We start from the raw sequence: 5,932 nt of genomic DNA on the forward strand, positions 1-5,932 counted from the left end.
GACAGTGACACGTTATATTCTGATATGATGGTCTCGTGAAGTACCTTTGCAGCAACTTCCAGTCCATGGAAACGAGCTACTCTCACCTCTCCCCATCCTCCTCTCCCTAGAATCCTTTCTGTCATTCTAATATCATTTCTGCTAACTACCCAGGAAGACTCTCTCTCTTGTCTCTCTCTCTCTCTTAGTTGCTGCTGAGCTTGTTGAAGCTGTCGTTGAAGATCCTGTTCTCTTTGCTGGCCACCTTCTACTTGCCTTTGAAGCTGTCGCTCTCTTTCTTGAGATTCTCTCTCTCTTGATTGAAGTTGCTGCTGTGCTTGTTGAAGTTGTCTCTCCTTTTCTTGAAGCTGCCGTTGAAGATCCTGCTCTCGTTCTCTGGCCAGCCTCTCTCTTTCTTGCCCTTGTTGCTGTGCTTGTTGAAGTTGTCGTTCTCTTCCTTGAAGCTGTTGCTGAAGATATTGGACTTGTTCTCTGGCCTGTTGAATTTCCCTCTCTCTTTCTTGTCCTTGTTGCTGTGCTTGTTGAAGTTGTCGTTCTCTTCCTTGAAGTTGTTGCTGTAGTCTGTTTCTAACTTGTTCCTTTTCTCTTCTCTCCTCCTCTAGTTCCCTTTCCCTTTCTTGTAGTACACGTGTCAGACGGTCTATTTCTCTTCTATCCTCAGGTTGAACAGGTTGAGGTGCTTCCCATTCTCTTCTCCTTTCTTGTAGTTTCTCTTGATACTGATCCAGAGGTATTATACTAGTAGACCAATCATTATTACTAGTATATCCTATACAGTAACACAATAGTTGAATTAATGACAAGTATATGTGTATATGTATAATAATAATAAAGCACTATGGTGCAATGGACTCATCCGCTGGAATTCACCTGAGTGATATGTGTTACTTGTACTGTGATATTTTAAGCAATTTGAAAAAAATTATTATCATTGACTGCATAGCTATGATGATTAAAATAAGCTATGGGTGTGGTCAACAACTAGCTAATCATGGGAGAATGAAGAAAAGCTAACATTGATTTTAGCATCTGAAGCTCTATTCAAAGAAAGAGTTGGCACAAAGCTGTTGCCTAAATATTTAAAAGAGACTGAGAGAGTTTGTTTGCTCCTGCTTTCCCCAGTGCCGCCTAAAATTTTCTCAAAGAAGCTAAATCACAAACTTCAAGCAAATGTAGCTCACAAAAAAGTTAGGACAAAATTGTTCTTTTATTTTTTTTGTTAGATGGGATTTTCTACCTCTGAAGCAAATCTCGGCTCTGTAGAGTGAAACATGAGCTCTCACTTGGAGAGAGGTCCCCTGGTTTAACATTTCCCAGGCTTTGGTGCCACGGGATGCTACAAGAGCATAACTAGATGAAAGAAAGCAACTTTATCTGTTGCTAGAAGAAGAAATATAGCTCTAGAGTGCTCAAACAAAAAGATAATTAAAAAAAAATTAATTAAAGTGTGTGGACAGAATGCAAGCGTGGCGAGTCCAATAATAATAATAATACTATTGTATTATGTCAATTAATAAAACAAAAGGCTGTACTGTTAATTTATAATTATTATATTGAATATGTACAAATTGTGTATAACGTATATCGGGTATATTTCAATGCATTAATAATTTTGGAAAAAGCAATCCATCGCGAAAATAATTATTATGAAATTTTAAAATATGCGGATAAAAAGGAATAGAAGATATGTGGTATTGTGCAGCTATTATGAACACGTGGCTTCATAACTATCCATGGCTTCATGGCTTCTAACTTGAAGGCCATAAAGAGCCTTCTTTGCCAGTTAGAAGTGTTGCTAAGGTTGATTTAGAAGTGGAGAAGTCAGGAAATGCTTCGATTTACTTACCAGGCTAGGTGGTTGATGGAAATAATAGCAAGTAAAATATTTTCGGAATATAAAGGGCTTCTTAATTTTTTCATCATCGAACTTTATATTTACACCACTTTTCATGCATTGAAATATACCCAATATACGGTAATCAATACATTTGTATTTACATGTACTCACTGAGTTCAAGAACTGCTGGATCTTGTATCTCGTGTGATAGTAAGTTTCCTCCAAACACAGTTATCCAGTTAGTGGTTGGATTCACACTCCAAACTGAGAGAGAATAATTCCGTCTCTTAGTGACTTTAGGTAGTGAATTTGAATCAGCCTACATTATAAAGGAGATTATATTAAATAATATTTGTAATATTCATTGTCATGTACTGTACATATACCGTATTTCCTTAAATAAAAGCCCGGGCGTCTATTTCCTAAAATGATATTTGGACCTCCAAAAATATATTTAAAAATAAAAAAAACTTAGCCCCAGAGCGGGACTCGAACCCATGGCCTCAAGCTTCTGACTTCTAGAACTTCAAGCATTATCCACTACACTACTGAGTCACTCCTGGTGTAATGTTGCGTATTTATAGTTAAATTGTATTGCTACCCCGGCGTTTATTGTCATTTAGAGCAATGGTTTAAATGGAGTTAATCAGCAGGGGCCATCCTCGCTTGGGTTGACCGCCCACGCACCCACTGCATGGCATGGGCAGTATGCAAATGTAGCAACCCACTTGTACGCCCACGCAGTTCAGTTGTGCGCATGCGTGAGTGACCAGCATCATCCAGCATTCACTTACGATCTCAAACATGGAAGAAGCACCTCCGATTGTTCTTCCACCACCCACCCAACATCTAGTAGGCTTAGGTTTTCCACTGGGTCCCTTCCCAGTGTGATAGTATGGGCACCACGGAAGCTCTGCCCCCTAGATAATAATCTATGGGTCATCCCCTCCGATGGTTGGCCCCACCCCAAATGTGGGTGGGACCACCTTGAGGGTTTCCGGATTCCCCCTCGAGGCACAACTCGTGCAACCACAATGAGGGGGCGGGAGGCCAGGGGGTTTAGTCTGCCCACAGAATGTCATTGCGTGGGCGGAGAACCTCCCGGCATGGTGGACCGGAACGCATGAAAGGCCCGGTTAGTCTGGGGGGGCGGGGCTGAAGTGGGGCCCATACATTGGCCACACTTCCTCAGGACAGTGTGGCCACTGTCCCGTTGTTTAGGCAATTGGTACAGAGGACGGTGGACCACGGTAGGCAGGTGGACCCGAGGTAAGATTAATTCGAATGTGGCTTCTATATAAGGAAATACGGTACATGTATTAAAATAAAATATAAATTCTCCAATAGTTGAGTATAGGTTATATATACACCGAGACAGAGGTGTATAACAGACTTCTACCATGCCAAATCTGTAGCTAAGAAACTGCCCATGATTAGCAAGGCTTTATAAAAGCACAAGGCCTCTTTACTTCTTTGTATCTTCTTAAAAAAACGGGAAAATCTCTTCTCTACTTGCGCCATGTGTATACAGTAAAACACGCCTTTCCAATACTACTCCACCCATTAAGAAGTTTATCACATGGCCCAATGCTTTTGAGGCTCTATTTCTTTCTTTTCGATGTTCTTTGCTGCTTTCTCTGCTAAAAATGATTACTCCAGACGCCATAGCTATGCTTCGAGGTAAATAATTAGAAACCTGTTTGCTCCCGGGTTGTCCGCGAGGTAAATAACTAAGAAAACCTGTTTGGCGACTTTAATAAGTTGGCTATATTTACCTCAGCGAGGTAAATAAGCGATTATATTTACCTCGTATGAAGCAATCTGATTGGTCAATTGCAAGTAGGCATAGTAGCATATAGAGTTGTAAGATCCACCCAAAATGTCTAAACCACACCCACAATATAATAACAAATTTACCAGTTTCTTCCATGATTCATTGTTAATATCAAATATCCAACTATCATAAGTACTAAATCCACTCATCACTAGTAGGTGTGGTCCTGAGCTAGTGTTAATCAATACACTGGAATGACCAAGTCTCCTCTTAGGCCATTGTACTGATCCTCCAGGATTAGATAACTTTGAACAATTCTAAAATAATAAAATTAATTAAATTATCATAAACCACACCCACACACTCAGTGTTATGAATAATAATACACACATACAATACATTATTAATTAATAATTAATGTAATTATACTAATAATACACTCACCACTGATGTATCAGTAAAATTAAGAATATATACATTGTTACTCTTTCCACCAGTGTCACCTCCAAATAATATAGCACTGGAATTATTAATTGATGTTAAAGTGAAGGAACTAATAGGAGGTGGTCTGTCTCCAGTGACAGTCGGTGATATCCATTGTCCTAAAAATATCAATAATAATAATTAGTGTGAATGGAATGCATTGGGTGGAGCAAACTAGTTGATATTTCTTTGATCATATTATCAAATAATTAGGAGTGACAACCATGAACAAACAAGCAAGCAATTCTCAATGCAACCAGTCTGAGTGGAGAACCACCAAATAACAATACTTCATTATATTAATATAAACTGTATGTGCTCTGACCTGTTGAGAGTTTATAGAAATGGATCTCATTGCATAGTTGATCACTATTAAAATATTCACTGTACTGGGCACCAGGTTGTTTGGGTGTATTATTAGAAGATGGTCCAAATCCTCCAATTACTACAAGATAGTCCTCACCGTTCACTTTTATTGCTATCATGTCACAGAGGGACTTCATCATAGGACCATGAAGAGATGTAGTAGGAGAGAGTTCTTTCCAATTGAAGGCATCTAATGTGAAAATGAAGTCCTTCATCATAGGACCATGAATAGATGTAGTAGGAGAGAGTTCCTTCCAATTGAAGGTATCAACATTAAAACTGTATAAAATATTATATAATATTTATCAGTAACTATCATGTCTACCTGTATAAACTATTATGATAACAGCCAGAATGATTACACCATCCTCCAAAATAAAATATTTCCCTTCCAATGGCAGCAGCTGCATAGCCCCTAACACCCAGTGGAGGGTTACCAGTGGTGGGTTTCTGCTCCCACCTACCAGTCCTTAGGTGACACACCTCCATCACAGAACACATTGATTTCTTCTTTTTATTATTATGTACTTTAGGGAGATCAGGCTGGTCCCCACCCCACATGTACAGGTAGTCTCCTACCCGTACAGTGGAGTGACCACTCCTCTCCACTGGTTGATAGTCTATAGATAACAAGAGGTAACAGTAACTGAATGATACACTAATAGTAACAACACACGAGTCATAATCAAGTATAAACAAAATACTGACCTGGTGCTTTGGCTGCCATTTGTTTGGAGGCCTAGGTAACGCGGCTAACGCCCATCTATCATGACGCTGTAAAAATAGTTTAATAAACACTTAATAAACTAAACCGGATGTGAGATAATTTTAAATAAAAAAATTAATAGCAAAAGTATACCCTATCAACAAAATCTGCAGCAACAACAACAATAATAATAATAATAATAATATCTCAATCAGCCAACAATGCATTATAGTTAAACAAATGTATGTTACATGTACATGTATTAGTGTATAAGTGAGATATGTTTTTAATTAAAAGACATCCAGGAATCAGCTCCAGAAGGGGGAGGGGCAGCCCCACCCCCTCCGCTAGTAAAACTATCACCAAACATATCCATACCACCTCCAAAACCGCCCCCCGTCCCGGGGGCAGGGGGCAACGCACCAAAAGTATTGTCAAACCCAGAAGGGGCAGGGCCAGAAGTAGTGGGTGGGGCATCAGTGAAGTCTAAATCAGGTGGACGGTATGGTAAAGGAGGTGGAGTTTCTGTATTAGTGGGAGGAGCTTGGAATATTGTGGGAGGGGCCGGTTCTGGTTTTGATGTTGTTTTGTCACGAGCTATTGAGACCAGATCAGAGAATGCATCAATTTTGCCCCCGGCCCCTGCCCCCTGAGGGGGCTGCCCACCTCCTGGGGGTCCGGCCCCTCCGGTATTAGTTGGTAGGAGTGGCTGAGAGAAATTGCTGTCTAGTAGTGGGTCAGCCGGTAAACTGAAAATATCACTGAG

Source organism: Amphimedon queenslandica, unplaced genomic scaffold (genome assembly GCF_000090795.2).
Source record: "Amphimedon queenslandica unplaced genomic scaffold, v1.1 AMPQUscaffold_13423, whole genome shotgun sequence".
Lineage (NCBI taxonomy): Eukaryota > Metazoa > Porifera > Demospongiae > Haplosclerida > Niphatidae > Amphimedon > Amphimedon queenslandica.